The sequence below is a fragment of the Amblyomma americanum genome, chromosome 8, assembly GCF_052857255.1.
Source record: "Amblyomma americanum isolate KBUSLIRL-KWMA chromosome 8, ASM5285725v1, whole genome shotgun sequence".
Lineage (NCBI taxonomy): Eukaryota > Metazoa > Arthropoda > Arachnida > Ixodida > Ixodidae > Amblyomma > Amblyomma americanum.
Genome location: NC_135504.1, coordinates 126,925,096 through 126,942,321, shown reverse-complemented (window position 1 = coordinate 126,942,321; position 17,226 = coordinate 126,925,096).

The following is a 17,226-nucleotide window of genomic DNA, read 5'->3' as shown; positions in this document are numbered from 1 at the left end:
GGAGGAATTAATGGTATATGGTTTAGCGGAAACTCATCTTAGAGACATGGAGCAACCACCCTGTAACCCAGACTACGCATGGCAATATTGCAATAGAACAGAGGGCAGCAGAAAGGGAGGTGGAATTGGGGCATTCATTCATAAAAGTATGATTTTTCAAAGGGTTAGACTGGGATGCAGGGAACATTTATGGCTAAAAGGAACAGTGGCAGGCAAGCTAACACTCCTTGGCTTTGTATACCTGTGGACAGGGGTCAATGCCAGAGAGGAAAACTGGAAAATGTTAGAATGTATTGCAAGCGACATTGATGAGCTAGGAGGACAGGGCGGGGTAATTATATTAGGTGACATGAATGCACACATAGAAGACCTGGATGGATACACGGATTCGACAGGAAGCATGCTGCATGACATGTGTGACAGGCATGATTTAGTTGTATGCAACAGCACCGAGAAGTGTGAAGGGCTCATAACATAGGAGGCGGGGAGTCTGCACTCGACGATAGATTATGCACTAATGTCACAGAGGATGTATAACAGATTAGGGGTAATGAGCACAGATGAAGATGGTTCCAGAAGTCTAGGTAGTGACCACAAGCGTATCAAGTTGAGCTTCAGAAGAAAAAGCAATGTAGGACTGAAGCAAGATGAACAATCAGGGGGAAATTTTTACTCAGAAAAGCAATTGGAAGTAGCAGCCAAAAGAATCGAGAAAGTAATTTTTGAGGATAGTGAAACAGAATGGACTTATACCAAATTAACTCGATTACTGGAGCTAGAGCTAGCTAAGGTGCGAGTAAAGCTAAAAGGGAAAAGATGCAAACCCAAGACTTGGTGGGATGAGGAGGTCAAGAGGGCAATAGAAAAGCGCAAGGAAGCATCCAGAGAACACAGATATTCCAAGAAGAGGGGGGAACCAAAACCCGAAGTAGACAGAAAATGGGATACCTTCATAAAGTGTAGAAGGGACGCATCCTATTTGATTAATGAGAAAATTAGAAGAAAGGGTGCCCAATGGATGTCAAAAGTATATAAAAAGGATAGAAAACAGCCCAAAAATTCTGGAAACATCTAAATGCAATGAGTAATAAAACTAGGCTAGAACAAAGGTTTATTGTTACAGATGAGGGTATTCGACTAGAAGGGGATGAAGCAATAAAACACATAGGAAAAAGGATGACGAAAAAATTTTCAGCAAAACACGTGGTACATAATTTATCGAAGGAGGATAGACCGGTTAAAGCAATAGCTTCACTTGAGCAAGGAGAGTGGGAAAGGGCAGAGAAGACGGTTCCTAGTGGCACATCAACAGGACCAGATGGTATCCCGATTATGTTGATAAAGAAGTTAGGACCAAAATCCAAGCAAACATTAATACAGGTAGTGAACAAAATGATAGTGGATGAGAAAGTCCCCGATGAATGGCGATTAAGTAGAATGAACATGATATATAAGGGAAAGGGGGACAAAGCAGACGCAAGTAACTATCGCCCCATAACAGTGACATCTGTGGTTTACAGGGTGGTGATGCAAATTATAAAGGATAGACTGCAGGCTTGGGTGGAGAACGAGGGGGTGTTAGGGGAACTACAGAATGGGTTCCGGAAACAAAGGAGGTTGGAGGACAATCTATTTTCTTTGACACAGTGTATAGAAAATGCGGAAAAGGAACATAGGCCCTTATTGCTAGCATTTCTGGATATTAGGGGAGCCTATGACAACGTTACTCAGGAGCATTTGTGGGACATATTGGGCACATTGGATGTGGAAAATGGAGTAATTAATCTTTTAAAAGATATATATATAGAGGTAACAGAATGCTCATAAAATGGGAAAAAAATGTATCAGGGCCTGTAGAGATACAGCGGGGGCTTAGACAAGGATGTCCTCTGTCCCCTTTGTTGTTCATGTTGTACCTGCAAGGTTTGGAAGCCAAGCTAGAGGGGAGCGGACTAGGCTTCAACCTATCTTTTTTCAAGCAAGGGGAATTGATTAAACAGTCATTACCGGGACTAATATACGCGGACGATATAGTGATAATGGCTGACAACAAGGAAGACCTGCAGAAGTTGTTAGACATATGCAGTACAGAGGGAGATAGATTAGGCTTCAATTATAGTAAGGAAAAATCTGCAGTCATGATATTTAATGAAGAGGGCGGCGAGCATAGAATACACGAGTTCGTGCTAAAAGTAGTGAATGAGTACAAGTATCTTGGGGTGTGGATAAATAACAGTGTTGAGTATCTGACAGAGCATGAAAAATATGTAATGAATAAAGCTAGTAGGAATGCAGCTGTCATGAAAATAGGGCACTGTGGAATTACAATAGGAATGAGGTGGTAAGAGGGATCTGGAAAGGGGTGATGGTCCCTAGCCTGACCTTCAGGAATGCGGTCCTGTGTATGAGGCCAGATGTTCAAGCAAGGCTGGAAATTAGGCAACGGGGAGTAGGGAGGTTAGCTTTGGGAGCACATGGCAATACACCAAATCAGGGGGTACAGGGGGATATGGGATGGGCGTCTTTCGAGGGCAGAGAGGCTAGCAGTAAGATAGCATTTGAGGAACGATTGAGAAGGATGGAGGAAAAGCGGTGGGCTAGGAAAGTTTTCAGATCCCTGTATATAAAGAATGTTGACACGAAATGGAGAAAGCGAACTAGAAAATTGACAAGCAAATATCTGGACAGCAGTAAGGGGGCAAATCAGCATTTATCGGTTAAGAAAAAGGTTAAAGGAACAGAGAGAGCTTTGTGGAAAACAGGGATGCTGACGAAATCGGCACTGGAAACATACCGGACCATTAAACAGGAAATTGTCAAAGAAAATATCTATGATAATTGTAGGGGAAGTTCTTTGTTGTTTGAGGCCAGGACTGGAGTTTTGCGGACTAAGACGTATAGAGTCAGGTACCAGGAGATAGACACTTTGTGCATTGCGTGCGGAGAGGAGGAGGAAACGGCTGAACACTTGATACTCTTCTGCAAAGGGCTTCACCCTACAGTGGAAGGCAGCGGGGCTGACTTACCCAAGGCATTGGGGTTTAGGGATAGTGAAGGGAAAGTGGATTTTAAGAGGTTAGAAGTAACCAAGCGAAGGTTATCTGATTGGTGGCTAAAAGCAAGACCGGAGTAAAATTTCACACGACATGGCTAGGTGGCTTGAGCCACCGCCCGATGTAAAGGGTTCAGCCGTATCCATCCATCCATCCATCCATCCATCCATGGGAGCGCCACCAGCTGGGTTTAATGCACTTAATGCGGACCGGCAGGTCGAACGAGAGGATCGGATTAAGCTGGAAGCTCAGGTCGCCGATTTGATTAAAAAGGAGGAGAATAATGCCGCCCTGTTGAAGCGAATGGTGGGCGAGATTAAAGAAGAGCGGGAAAAGCGGACCCAGCTAGAAAAACAGGTTGAAGCGCTCAGGTCGCGGCCGGCTGGGCACCCCAGTTCGGAGAAGTGTCAGGTGGGGGACGAGGCTCGTCGATCGTACAGTGCTGTAGTGCAGCGAGCATTGAGTGAGAAAAATGCGAACGAAATGAAAAAGGTTAAAGCGGGCATGGAAACTCGCGACAATAGCGTACAGCGGCAGGAGAGTCAGCTAGAGCGATCCGGAGGCCAACAGATGGAATTAGGAAGCGAACGTTTGGGGCACAGGAGAGTTCAGGTGGTCGGGGACTCGAATGTAGCGAGGGTTGAGGGAGGCGTTCTGACGGCAGTGAAGGCAGACAGGCGGGTGCAGGTGGAGGCTCAGTCGGGAAAGTGCATGGTGGATGCAATGGCCAGAGCCCGGGAGGTGGTGGTGGGCAGCATGGATGGCGAACACCTTGTGGTCATCCATGCTGGTCTCAATGATGTACTGCAGGGGAGGAGCCAGAATCTTGAGACGCAGTTGGAGGTGGGGATGCGTAGGCTTAGAGAGGCCTCTGAGAGTGTGCATGTGACCATATGCACAATCCCAGAGGTCCAGAGGCAGGCTCGCGAAACGGAAAGGAGGGTCGTTGAGACTAATCGGGTAATTAGGCTCTTGAGTCGACGACTAAGATACGAGGTGATGGAGGTGAACAGGGAAGTGTACGAGGTTAGGCCCCACCCTTTTGCACAGGATGGCATCCACTACGGTGGTGCCACTGGCAAGAAGGTGGGTAGTAGGATAGGTCGCCAGGCAACAGCTTTTTTGGGGGGACCCAGAGCTCTGAAGGAACCAGTGTAGAGAAGGAAGAATTAAGATCAAACGGACAATGGAACCATAGGGGAAGAAAGAGACGCAAGCGCCGGGGCCAAGTTAATTCAGATATAGGTTTCATTAACATGCAAGGTGGCAGGAATAGACTGAAATGGGAGGAAATAGAAGAACAGTTAAGACAGGAGGAATTAATGGTATATGGTTTAGCGGAAACACATCTTAGAGACATGGAGCAACCACCCTGTAACCCAGACTACGCATGGGAATATTGCAATAAAACAGAGGGCAGCAGAAAGGGAGGTGGAATTGGGGCATTCATTCATAAAAGTATGAATTTTCAAAGGTTTAGACTGGGATGCAGGGAACATTTATGGCTAAAAGGAACAGTGGCAGGCAAGCAAACACTCCTTGGCTTTGTATACCTGTGGACAGGGGTTAATGCCAAAGAGGAAAACAGGAAAATGTTAGAATGTATTGCAAGCGACATTGATGAGATAGGAGGACAGGGTGAGATAATTATATTAGGCGACATGAATGCACACATAGAACACCTGGATGGGTACACGGATTCGACAGAAAGCATGCTGCAGGACATGTGTGACAGGCATGATTTAGTTGTATGCAACAGCACCGAGAAGTGTGAAGGGCTCATAACATGGGAGGCGGGGAGTCTGCACTCGACGATAGATTATGCACTAATGTCACAGAGGATGTATAACAGATTAGGGGTAATGAGCACAGATGAAGATGGTTCCAGAAGTCTAGGTAGTGACCACAAGCGTATCAAGTTGAGCTTCAGAAGAAAAAGCAATGTAGGACTGAAGCAAGATGAACAATCAGGGGGAAATTTTTACTCAGAAAAGCAATTGGAAGTAGCAGCCAAAAGAATCGAGAAAGTAATTTTTGAGGATAGTGAAACAGAATGGACTTATACCAAATTAACTCGATTACTGGAGCTAGAGCTAGCTAAGGTGCGAGTAAAGCTAAAAGGGAAAAGATGCAAACCCAAGACTTGGTGGGATGAGGAGGTCAAGAGGGCAATAGAAAAGCGCAAGGAAGCATCCAGAGAACACAGATATTCCAAGAAGAGGGGGGAACCAAAACCCGAAGTAGACAGAAAATGGGATACCTTCATAAAGTGTAGAAGGGACGCATCCTATTTGATTAATGAGAAAATTAGAAGAAAGGGTGCCCAATGGATGTCAAAAGTATATAAAAAGGATAGAAAAGCAGCCCAAAAATTCTGGAAACATCTAAATGCAATGAGTAATAAAACTAGGCTAGAACAAAGGTTTATTGTTACAGATGAGGGTATTCGACTAGAAGGGGATGAAGCAATAAAACACATAGGAAAAAGGATGACGAAAAAATTTTCAGCAAAACACGTGGTACATAATTTATCGAAGGAGGATAGACCGGTTAAAGCAATAGCTTCACTTGAGCAAGGAGAGTGGGAAAGGGCAGAGAAGACGGTTCCTAGTGGCACATCAACAGGACCAGATGGTATCCCGATTATGTTGATAAAGAAGTTAGGACCAAAATCCAAGCAAACATTAATACAGGTAGTGAACAAAATGATAGTGGATGAGAAAGTCCCCGATGAATGGCGATTAAGTAGAATGAACATGATATATAAGGGAAAGGGGGACAAAGCAGACGCAAGTAACTATCGCCCCATAACAGTGACATCTGTGGTTTACAGGGTGGTGATGCAAATTATAAAGGATAGACTGCAGGCTTGGGTGGAGAACGAGGGGGTGTTAGGGGAACTACAGAATGGGTTCCGGAAACAAAGGAGGTTGGAGGACAATCTATTTTCTTTGACACAGTGTATAGAAAATGCGGAAAAGGAACATAGGCCCTTATTGCTAGCATTTCTGGATATTAGGGGAGCCTATGACAACGTTACTCAGGAGCATTTGTGGGACATATTGGGCACATTGGATGTGGAAAATGGAGTAATTAATCTTTTAAAAGATATATATATAGAGGTAACAGAATGCTCATAAAATGGGAAAAAAATGTATCAGGGCCTGTAGAGATACAGCGGGGGCTTAGACAAGGATGTCCTCTGTCCCCTTTGTTGTTCATGTTGTACCTGCAAGGTTTGGAAGCCAAGCTAGAGGGGAGCGGACTAGGCTTCAACCTATCTTTTTTCAAGCAAGGGGAATTGATTAAACAGTCATTACCGGGACTAATATACGCGGACGATATAGTGATAATGGCTGACAACAAGGAAGACCTGCAGAAGTTGTTAGACATATGCAGTACAGAGGGAGATAGATTAGGCTTCAATTATAGTAAGGAAAAATCTGCAGTCATGATATTTAATGAAGAGGGCGGCGAGCATAGAATACACGAGTTCGTGCTAAAAGTAGTGAATGAGTACAAGTATCTTGGGGTGTGGATAAATAACAGTGTTGAGTATCTGACAGAGCATGAAAAATATGTAATGAATAAAGCTAGTAGGAATGCAGCTGTCATGAAAATAGGGCACTGTGGAATTACAATAGGAATGAGGTGGTAAGAGGGATCTGGAAAGGGGTGATGGTCCCTAGCCTGACCTTCAGGAATGCGGTCCTGTGTATGAGGCCAGATGTTCAAGCAAGGCTGGAAATTAGGCAACGGGGAGTAGGGAGGTTAGCTTTGGGAGCACATGGCAATACACCAAATCAGGGGGTACAGGGGGATATGGGATGGGCGTCTTTCGAGGGCAGAGAGGCTAGCAGTAAGATAGCATTTGAGGAACGATTGAGAAGGATGGAGGAAAAGCGGTGGGCTAGGAAAGTTTTCAGATCCCTGTATATAAAGAATGTTGACACGAAATGGAGAAAGCGAACTAGAAAATTGACAAGCAAATATCTGGACAGCAGTAAGGGGGCAAATCAGCATTTATCGGTTAAGAAAAAGGTTAAAGGAACAGAGAGAGCTTTGTGGAAAACAGGGATGCTGACGAAATCGGCACTGGAAACATACCGGACCATTAAACAGGAAATTGTCAAAGAAAATATCTATGATAATTGTAGGGGAAGTTCTTTGTTGTTTGAGGCCAGGACTGGAGTTTTGCGGACTAAGACGTATAGAGTCAGGTACCAGGAGATAGACACTTTGTGCATTGCGTGCGGAGAGGAGGAGGAAACGGCTGAACACTTGATACTCTTCTGCAAAGGGCTTCACCCTACAGTGGAAGGCAGCGGGGCTGACTTACCCAAGGCATTGGGGTTTAGGGATAGTGAAGGGAAAGTGGATTTTAAGAGGTTAGAAGTAACCAAGCGAAGGTTATCTGATTGGTGGCTAAAAGCAAGACCGGAGTAAAATTTCACACGACATGGCTAGGTGGCTTGAGCCACCGCCCGATGTAAAGGGTTCAGCCGTATCCATCCATCCATCCATCCATCCATCCATGGGAGCGCCACCAGCTGGGTTTAATGCACTTAATGCGGACCGGCAGGTCGAACGAGAGGATCGGATTAAGCTGGAAGCTCAGGTCGCCGATTTGATTAAAAAGGAGGAGAATAATGCCGCCCTGTTGAAGCGAATGGTGGGCGAGATTAAAGAAGAGCGGGAAAAGCGGACCCAGCTAGAAAAACAGGTTGAAGCGCTCAGGTCGCGGCCGGCTGGGCACCCCAGTTCGGAGAAGTGTCAGGTGGGGGACGAGGCTCGTCGATCGTACAGTGCTGTAGTGCAGCGAGCATTGAGTGAGAAAAATGCGAACGAAATGAAAAAGGTTAAAGCGGGCATGGAAACTCGCGACAATAGCGTACAGCGGCAGGAGAGTCAGCTAGAGCGATCCGGAGGCCAACAGATGGAATTAGGAAGCGAACGTTTGGGGCACAGGAGAGTTCAGGTGGTCGGGGACTCGAATGTAGCGAGGGTTGAGGGAGGCGTTCTGACGGCAGTGAAGGCAGACAGGCGGGTGCAGGTGGAGGCTCAGTCGGGAAAGTGCATGGTGGATGCAATGGCCAGAGCCCGGGAGGTGGTGGTGGGCAGCATGGATGGCGAACACCTTGTGGTCATCCATGCTGGTCTCAATGATGTACTGCAGGGGAGGAGCCAGAATCTTGAGACGCAGTTGGAGGTGGGGATGCGTAGGCTTAGAGAGGCCTCTGAGAGTGTGCATGTGACCATATGCACAATCCCAGAGGTCCAGAGGCAGGCTCGCGAAACGGAAAGGAGGGTCGTTGAGACTAATCGGGTAATTAGGCTCTTGAGTCGACGACTAAGATACGAGGTGATGGAGGTGAACAGGGAAGTGTACGAGGTTAGGCCCCACCCTTTTGCACAGGATGGCATCCACTACGGTGGTGCCACTGGCAAGAAGGTGGGTAGTAGGATAGGTCGCCAGGCAACAGCTTTTTTGGGGGGACCCAGAGCTCTGAAGGAACCAGTGTAGAGAAGGAAGAATTAAGATCAAACGGACAATGGAACCATAGGGGAAGAAAGAGACGCAAGCGCCAGGGCCAAGTTAATTCAGATATAGGTTTCATTAACATGCAAGGTGGCAGGAATAGACTGAAATGGGAGGAAATAGAAGAACAGTTAAGACAGGAGGAATTAATGGTATATGGTTTAGCGGAAACACATCTTAGAGACATGGAGCAACCACCCTGTAACCCAGACTACGCATGGGAATATTGCAATAAAACAGAGGGCAGCAGAAAGGGAGGTGGAATTGGGGCATTCATTCATAAAAGTATGAATTTTCAAAGGTTTAGACTGGGATGCAGGGAACATTTATGGCTAAAAGGAACAGTGGCAGGCAAGCAAACACTCCTTGGCTTTGTATACCTGTGGACAGGGGTTAATGCCAAAGAGGAAAACAGGAAAATGTTAGAATGTATTGCAAGCGACATTGATGAGATAGGAGGACAGGGTGAGATAATTATATTAGGCGACATGAATGCACACATAGAACACCTGGATGGGTACACGGATTCGACAGAAAGCATGCTGCAGGACATGTGTGACAGGCATGATTTAGTTGTATGCAACAGCACCGAGAAGTGTGAAGGGCTCATAACATGGGAGGCGGGGAGTCTGCACTCGACGATAGATTATGCACTAATGTCACAGAGGATGTATAACAGATTAGGGGTAATGAGCACAGATGAAGATGGTTCCAGAAGTCTAGGTAGTCACCACAAGCGTATCAAGTTGAGCTTCAGAAGAAAAAGCAATGTAGGACTGAAGCAAGATGAACAATCAGGGGGATATTTTTACTCAGAAAAGCAATTGGAAGTAGCAGCCAAAAGAATCGAGAAAGTAATTTTTGAGGATAGTGAAACAGAATGGACTTATACCAAATTAACTCGATTACTGGAGCTAGAGCTAGCTAAGGTGCGAGTAAAGCTAAAAGGGAAAAGATGCAAACCCAAGACTTGGTGGGATGAGGAGGTCAAGAGGGCAATAGAAAAGCGCAAGGAAGCATCCAGAGAACACAGATATTCCAAGAAGAGGGGGGAACCAAAACCCGAAGTAGACAGAAAATGGGATACCTTCATAAAGTGTAGAAGGGACGCATCCTATTTGATTAATGAGAAAATTAGAAGAAAGGGTGCCCAATGGATGTCAAAAGTATATAAAAAGGATAGAAAAGCAGCCCAAAAATTCTGGAAACATCTAAATGCAATGAGTAATAAAACTAGGCTAGAACAAAGGTTTATTGTTACAGATGAGGGTATTCGACTAGAAGGGGATGAAGCAATAAAACACATAGGAAAAAGGATGACGAAAAAATTTTCAGCAAAACACGTGGTACATAATTTATCGAAGGAGGATAGACCGGTTAAAGCAATAGCTTCACTTGAGCAAGGAGAGTGGGAAAGGGCAGAGAAGACGGTTCCTAGTGGCACATCAACAGGACCAGATGGTATCCCGATTATGTTGATAAAGAAGTTAGGACCAAAATCCAAGCAAACATTAATACAGGTAGTGAACAAAATGATAGTGGATGAGAAAGTCCCCGATGAATGGCGATTAAGTAGAATGAACATGATATATAAGGGAAAGGGGGACAAAGCAGACGCAAGTAACTATCGCCCCATAACAGTGACATCTGTGGTTTACAGGGTGGTGATGCAAATTATAAAGGATAGACTGCAGGCTTGGGTGGAGAACGAGGGGGTGTTAGGGGAACTACAGAATGGGTTCCGGAAACAAAGGAGGTTGGAGGACAATCTATTTTCTTTGACACAGTGTATAGAAAATGCGGAAAAGGAACATAGGCCCTTATTGCTAGCATTTCTGGATATTAGGGGAGCCTATGACAACGTTACTCAGGAGCATTTGTGGGACATATTGGGCACATTGGATGTGGAAAATGGAGTAAATAATCTTTTAAAAGATATATATATAGAGGTAACAGAATGCTCATAAAATGGGAAAAAAATGTATCAGGGCCTGTAGAGATACAGCGGGGGCTTAGACAAGGATGTCCTCTGTCCCCTTTGTTGTTCATGTTGTACCTGCAAGGTTTGGAAGCCAAGCTAGAGGGGAGCGGACTAGGCTTCAACCTATCTTTTTTCAAGCAAGGGGAATTGATTAAACAGTCATTACCGGGACTAATATACGCGGACGATATAGTGATAATGGCTGACAACAAGGAAGACCTACAGAAGTTGTTAGACATATGCAGTACAGAGGGAGATAGATTAGGCTTCAATTATAGTAAGGAAAAATCTGCAGTCATGATATTTAATGAAGAGGGCGGCGAGCATAGAATACACGAGTTCGTGCTAAAAGTAGTGAATGAGTACAAGTATCTTGGGGTGTGGATAAATAACAGTGTTGAGTATCTGACAGAGCATGAAAAATATGTAATGAATAAAGCTAGTAGGAATGCAGCTGTCATGAAAATAGGGCACTGTGGAATTACAATAGGAATGAGGTGGTAAGAGGGATCTGGAAAGGGGTGATGGTCCCTAGCCTGACCTTCAGGAATGCGGTCCTGTGTATGAGGCCAGATGTTCAAGCAAGGCTGGAAATTAGGCAACGGGGAGTAGGGAGGTTAGCTTTGGGAGCACATGGCAATACACCAAATCAGGGGGTACATGGGGATATGGGATGGGCGTCTTTCGAGGGCAGAGAGGCTAGCAGTAAGATAGCATTTGAGGAACGATTGAGAAGGATGGAGGAAAAGCGGTGGGCTAGGAAAGTTTTCAGATCCCTGTATATAAAGAATGTTGACACGAAATGGAGAAAGCGAACTAGAAAATTGACAAGCAAATATCTGGACAGCAGTAAGGGGGCAAATCAGCATTTATCGGTTAAGAAAAAGGTTAAAGGAACAGAGAGAGCTTTGTGGAAAACAGGGATGCTGACGAAATCGGCACTGGAAACATACCGGACCATTAAACAGGAAATTGTCAAAGAAAATATCTATGATAATTGTAGGGGAAGTTCTTTGTTGTTTGAGGCCAGGACTGGAGTTTTGCGGACTAAGACGTATAGAGTCAGGTACCAGGAGATAGACACTTTGTGCATTGCGTGCGGAGAGGAGGAGGAAACGGCTGAACACTTGATACTCTTCTGCAAAGGGCTTCACCCTACAGTGGAAGGCAGCGGGGCTGACTTACCCAAGGCATTGGGGTTTAGGGATAGTGAAGGGAAAGTGGATTTTAAGAGGTTAGAAGTAACCAAGCGAAGGTTATCTGATTGGTGGCTAAAAGCAAGACCGGAGTAAAATTTCACACGACATGGCTAGGTGGCTTGAGCCACCGCCCGATGTAAAGGGTTCAGCCGTATCCATCCATCCATCCATCCATCCATCCATGGGAGCGCCACCAGCTGGGTTTAATGCACTTAATGCGGACCGGCAGGTCGAACGAGAGGATCGGATTAAGCTGGAAGCTCAGGTCGCCGATTTGATTAAAAAGGAGGAGAATAATGCCGCCCTGTTGAAGCGAATGGTGGGCGAGATTAAAGAAGAGCGGGAAAAGCGGACCCAGCTAGAAAAACAGGTTGAAGCGCTCAGGTCGCGGCCGGCTGGGCACCCCAGTTCGGAGAAGTGTCAGGTGGGGGACGAGGCTCGTCGATCGTACAGTGCTGTAGTGCAGCGAGCATTGAGTGAGAAAAATGCGAACGAAATGAAAAAGGTTAAAGCGGGCATGGAAACTCGCGACAATAGCGTACAGCGGCAGGAGAGTCAGCTAGAGCGATCCGGAGGCCAACAGATGGAATTAGGAAGCGAACGTTTGGGGCACAGGAGAGTTCAGGTGGTCGGGGACTCGAATGTAGCGAGGGTTGAGGGAGGCGTTCTGACGGCAGTGAAGGCAGACAGGCGGGTGCAGGTGGAGGCTCAGTCGGGAAAGTGCATGGTGGATGCAATGGCCAGAGCCCGGGAGGTGGTGGTGGGCAGCATGGATGGCGAACACCTTGTGGTCATCCATGCTGGTCTCAATGATGTACTGCAGGGGAGGAGCCAGAATCTTGAGACGCAGTTGGAGGTGGGGATGCGTAGGCTTAGAGAGGCCTCTGAGAGTGTGCATGTGACCATATGCACAATCCCAGAGGTCCAGAGGCAGGCTCGCGAAACGGAAAGGAGGGTCGTTGAGACTAATCGGGTAATTAGGCTCTTGAGTCGACGACTAAGATACGAGGTGATGGAGGTGAACAGGGAAGTGTACGAGGTTAGGCCCCACCCTTTTGCACAGGATGGCATCCACTACGGTGGTGCCACTGGCAAGAAGGTGGGTAGTAGGATAGGTCGCCAGGCAACAGCTTTTTTGGGGGGACCCAGAGCTCTGAAGGAACCAGTGTAGAGAAGGAAGAATTAAGATCAAACGGACAATGGAACCATAGGGGAAGAAAGAGACGCAAGCGCCAGGGCCAAGTTAATTCAGATATAGGTTTCATTAACATGCAAGGTGGCAGGAATAGACTGAAATGGGAGGAAATAGAAGAACAGTTAAGACAGGAGGAATTAATGGTATATGGTTTAGCGGAAACACATCTTAGAGACATGGAGCAACCACCCTGTAACCCAGACTACGCATGGGAATATTGCAATAAAACAGAGGGCAGCAGAAAGGGAGGTGGAATTGGGGCATTCATTCATAAAAGTATGAATTTTCAAAGGGTTAGACTGGGATGCAGGGAACATTTATGGCTAAAAGGAACAGTGGCAGGCAAGCAAACACTCCTTGGCTTTGTATACCTGTGGACAGGGGTTAATGCCAAAGAGGAAAACAGGAAAATGTTAGAATGTATTGCAAGCGACATTGATGAGATAGGAGGACAGGGTGAGATAATTATATTAGGCGACATGAATGCACACATAGAAGACCTGGATGGGTACACGGATTCGACAGGAAGCATGCTGCAGGACATGTGTGACAGGCATGATTTAGTTGTATGCAACAGCACCGAGAAGTGTGAAGGGCTCATAACATGGGAGGCGGGGAGTCTGCACTCGACGATAGATTATGCACTAATGTCACAGAGGATGTATAACAGATTAGGGGTAATGAGCATAGATGAAGATGGTTCCAGAAGTCTAGGTAGTGACCACAAGCGTATCAAGTTGAGCTTCAGAAGAAAAAGCAATGTAGGACTGAAGCAAGATGAACAATCAGGGGGAAATTTTTACTCAGAAAAGCAATTGGAAGTAGCAGCCAAACAAATCGAGAAAGTAATTTTTGAGGATAGTGAAACAGAATGGACTTATACCAAATTAACTCGATTACTGGAGCTAGAACTAGCTAAGGTGCGAGTAAAGCTAAAAGGGAAAAGATGCAAACCCAAGAGTTGGTGGGATGAGGAGGTCAAGAGGGCAATAGAAAAGCGCAAGGAAGCATCCAGGGAACACAGATATTCCAAGAAGAGGGGTGCGAACCAAAACCCGAAGTAGACAGAAAATGGGATACCTTCATAAAGTGTAGAAGGGACGCATCCTATTTGATTAATGAGAAAATTAGAAGAAAGGGTGCCCAATGGATGTCAAAAGTAAATAAAAAGGATAGAAAAGCAGCCCAAAAATTCTGGAAACATCTAACTGCAATGAGTAATAAAACTAGGCTAGAACAAAGGTTTATTGTTACAGATGAGGGTATTCGACTAGAAGGGGATGAAGCAATAAAACACATAGGAACAAGGATGACGGAAAAATTTTCAGCAAAGCACGTGGTACATAATTTATCGAAGGAGGATAGACCGGTTACAGCAATAGCTTCACTTGAGCAAGGAGAGTGGGAAAGGGCAGAGAAGAAGGTTCCTAGTGGCACATCAACAGGACCAGATGGTATCCCGATTATGTTGATAAAGACGTTAGGACCAAAATCCAAGCAAACATTATTACAGGTAGTGAACAAAATGATGGTGGATGAGAAAGTCCCCGATGAATGGCGATTAAGTAGAATGAACATGATACATAAGGGAAAGGGGGACAAAGCAGACGTAAGTAACTATCGCCCCATAACAGTGACGTCTGTGGTTTACAGGGTGGTGATGCAAATTATAAAGGATAGACTGCAGGCTTGGGTGGAGAACGAGGGGGTGCTAGGGGAACTACAGAATGGGTTCCGGAAACAAAGGAGGTTGGAGGACAATCTATTTTCATTGACACAGTGTATAGAAATTGCGGAAAAGGAACATAGGCCCTTATTGCTAGCATTTCTGGATATTAGGGGAGCCTATGACAACGTTACTCAGGAGCATTTGTGGGACATATTGGGCACATTGGATGTGGAAAATGGAGTAATTAATATTTTAAAAGATATATATAGAGGTAACAGAGTGCTCATAAAATGGGAAAAAAATGTATCAGGGCCTGTAGAGATACAGCGGGGGCTTAGACAAGGATGTCCTCTGTCCCCGTTGTTGTTCATGTTGTACCTGCAAGGTTTGGAGGCCAAGCTAGAGGGGAGCGGACTGGGTTTCAACCTATCTTTTTTCAAGCAAGGGGAATTGATTAAACAGACATTACTGGGACTAATATATGCGGACGATATAGTGATAATGGCTGACAACAAGGAAGACCTGCAGAAGTTGTTAGACATAAGCAGTACAGAGGGAGATAGATTAGGCTTCAAGTATAGTAAGGAAAAATCTGCAGTCATGACATTTAATGAAGAGGGCGGCGAGCATAGAATACGGGAGTTCGTGCTAAAGGTAGTGGATGAGTACAAGTATCTTGGGGTGTGGATAAATAACAGTGTTGAGTATCTGATAGAGCATGAAAAATATGTAATGAATAAAGCTAGTAGGAATGCAGCTGTCATGAAAAACAGGGCACTGTGGAATTACAATAGGTATGAGGCGGTAAGAGGGATCTGGAAAGGGGTGATGGTCCCTAGCCTGACCTTCGGGAATGCGGTCTTGTGTATGAGGCCAGATGTTCAAGCAAGGCTGGAAATTAGGCAACGGGGAATAGGGAGGTTAGCTTTGGGAGCACAAGGCAATACACCAAATCAGGGGGTACAGGGTGATATGGGATGGGCGTCTTTCGAGAGCAGAGAGGCTAGCAGTAAGATAGCATTTGAGGAACGATTGAGAAGGATGGAGGAAAAGCGGTGGGCTAGGAAAGTTTTCAGATACCTGTATATAAAGAATGTTGACACGAAATGGAGAAAGCGAACTAGAAATTTGACAAGCAAATATCTGGACAGCAGTAAGGGGGCAAATCAGCAATTATCGGTTAAGAAAAAGGTTAAAGGAACAGAGAGAGCTTTGTGGAAAACAGGGATGCTGACGAAATCGGCACTAGAAACATACCGGACCTTTAAACAGGAAATTGTCAAAGAAAATATCTATGATAATTGTAGGGGAAGTTTTAGGGGAAGTAACCAAGCGGAGATTATCCGATTGCTGGCTAAAAGCAAGACAGGAGTAAAATTTCACAAGACATGGCTAGGTGGCTTGAGCCACCGCCCGATGTAAAGGGTTCAGCCGTATCCATCCATCTATCCATCCATCCATCATCATCATCGCGATCTTCCTCAAAGAGGCGCAAATAAAAATAGCCTATATTGGGAATAAACTAGAAAAAAAAACAATGAGTTAGAATTTACATTATAAATAAGATAGTCACTTATGCAGCTGTCGATAATCAACACACTCATTGAAAGGAAGCGCCAATAAAATTGATACAGCAGTGTCATTCACGAAAATAAAATGAAAACCTTAAAAATATGTGCGCTTTCTCCAAAGATGCCTGGTTAGACTAAAGCTGAGACGTGCGACCATGTTTAGCAGATTTCTAAATCGGCCCATAAGAAAATAAGCAAAAAAAACTGTAATAGGTGCTGGAAACGTACGACACAAAAGGGTCAACATTGCATGGTCAACAATATGCACGCTTTGTCTCTTGCTGCGCATCCAAGGCTTCAGTGCATGTCTCTTTGCTGTTTCAAAGCAGCACAGTCTTCTATCATTGTAGCGGATAGAACCAAACCAAATGTAGTGTCATGAACAAAGCGGTCACATAATTTTCACTTATACGGCTCAAAATCACATTATTTGTTATTCGAGTTTAGTTTCAATGACATGAAGCAACCACAAGTACCATTATAAAAGGTACTTTTCATCAGAGCACTTCGGATGGACTGGAAGCCTCACTCCCAACAGTGTACAATAAAACCACTCACACTAATCATGTTAATTGGCAGTAATGTGTACTTTACACTGCAACAGATGCAAGTCAAAAGATTTGACCATTCAAAATCATAGTGTGCTGATATATTGCTGCAATCTTCAACATAATCATGCTTGCCATTACAATGAAAATGACTCATCAGCACATATACACACGAGAATGTTTTGCTTTACACACATTTTGACACCACGCCTAGTTCACTACTTATAGGCTCCGTACAGTCAAGTTTGGTCACGAGCCCTGCACCAACTAGCGCAGCTTTCAGAAAACTGTGGGGCGGGGGAGCGGAAGCGCCGTGTGCTGCAGCGCTCTCTCAGATGCTTTCACGGCACTGCAACTATTGCGAGTACTAGCGGAAACGACCTAAGAAATTTCAGGAAGCAAAATACACTACTGCCGGTTATGCTGCGTCCAGAATTATTACAGCCGGGCAGGAAGCTTGGCATCAAAATG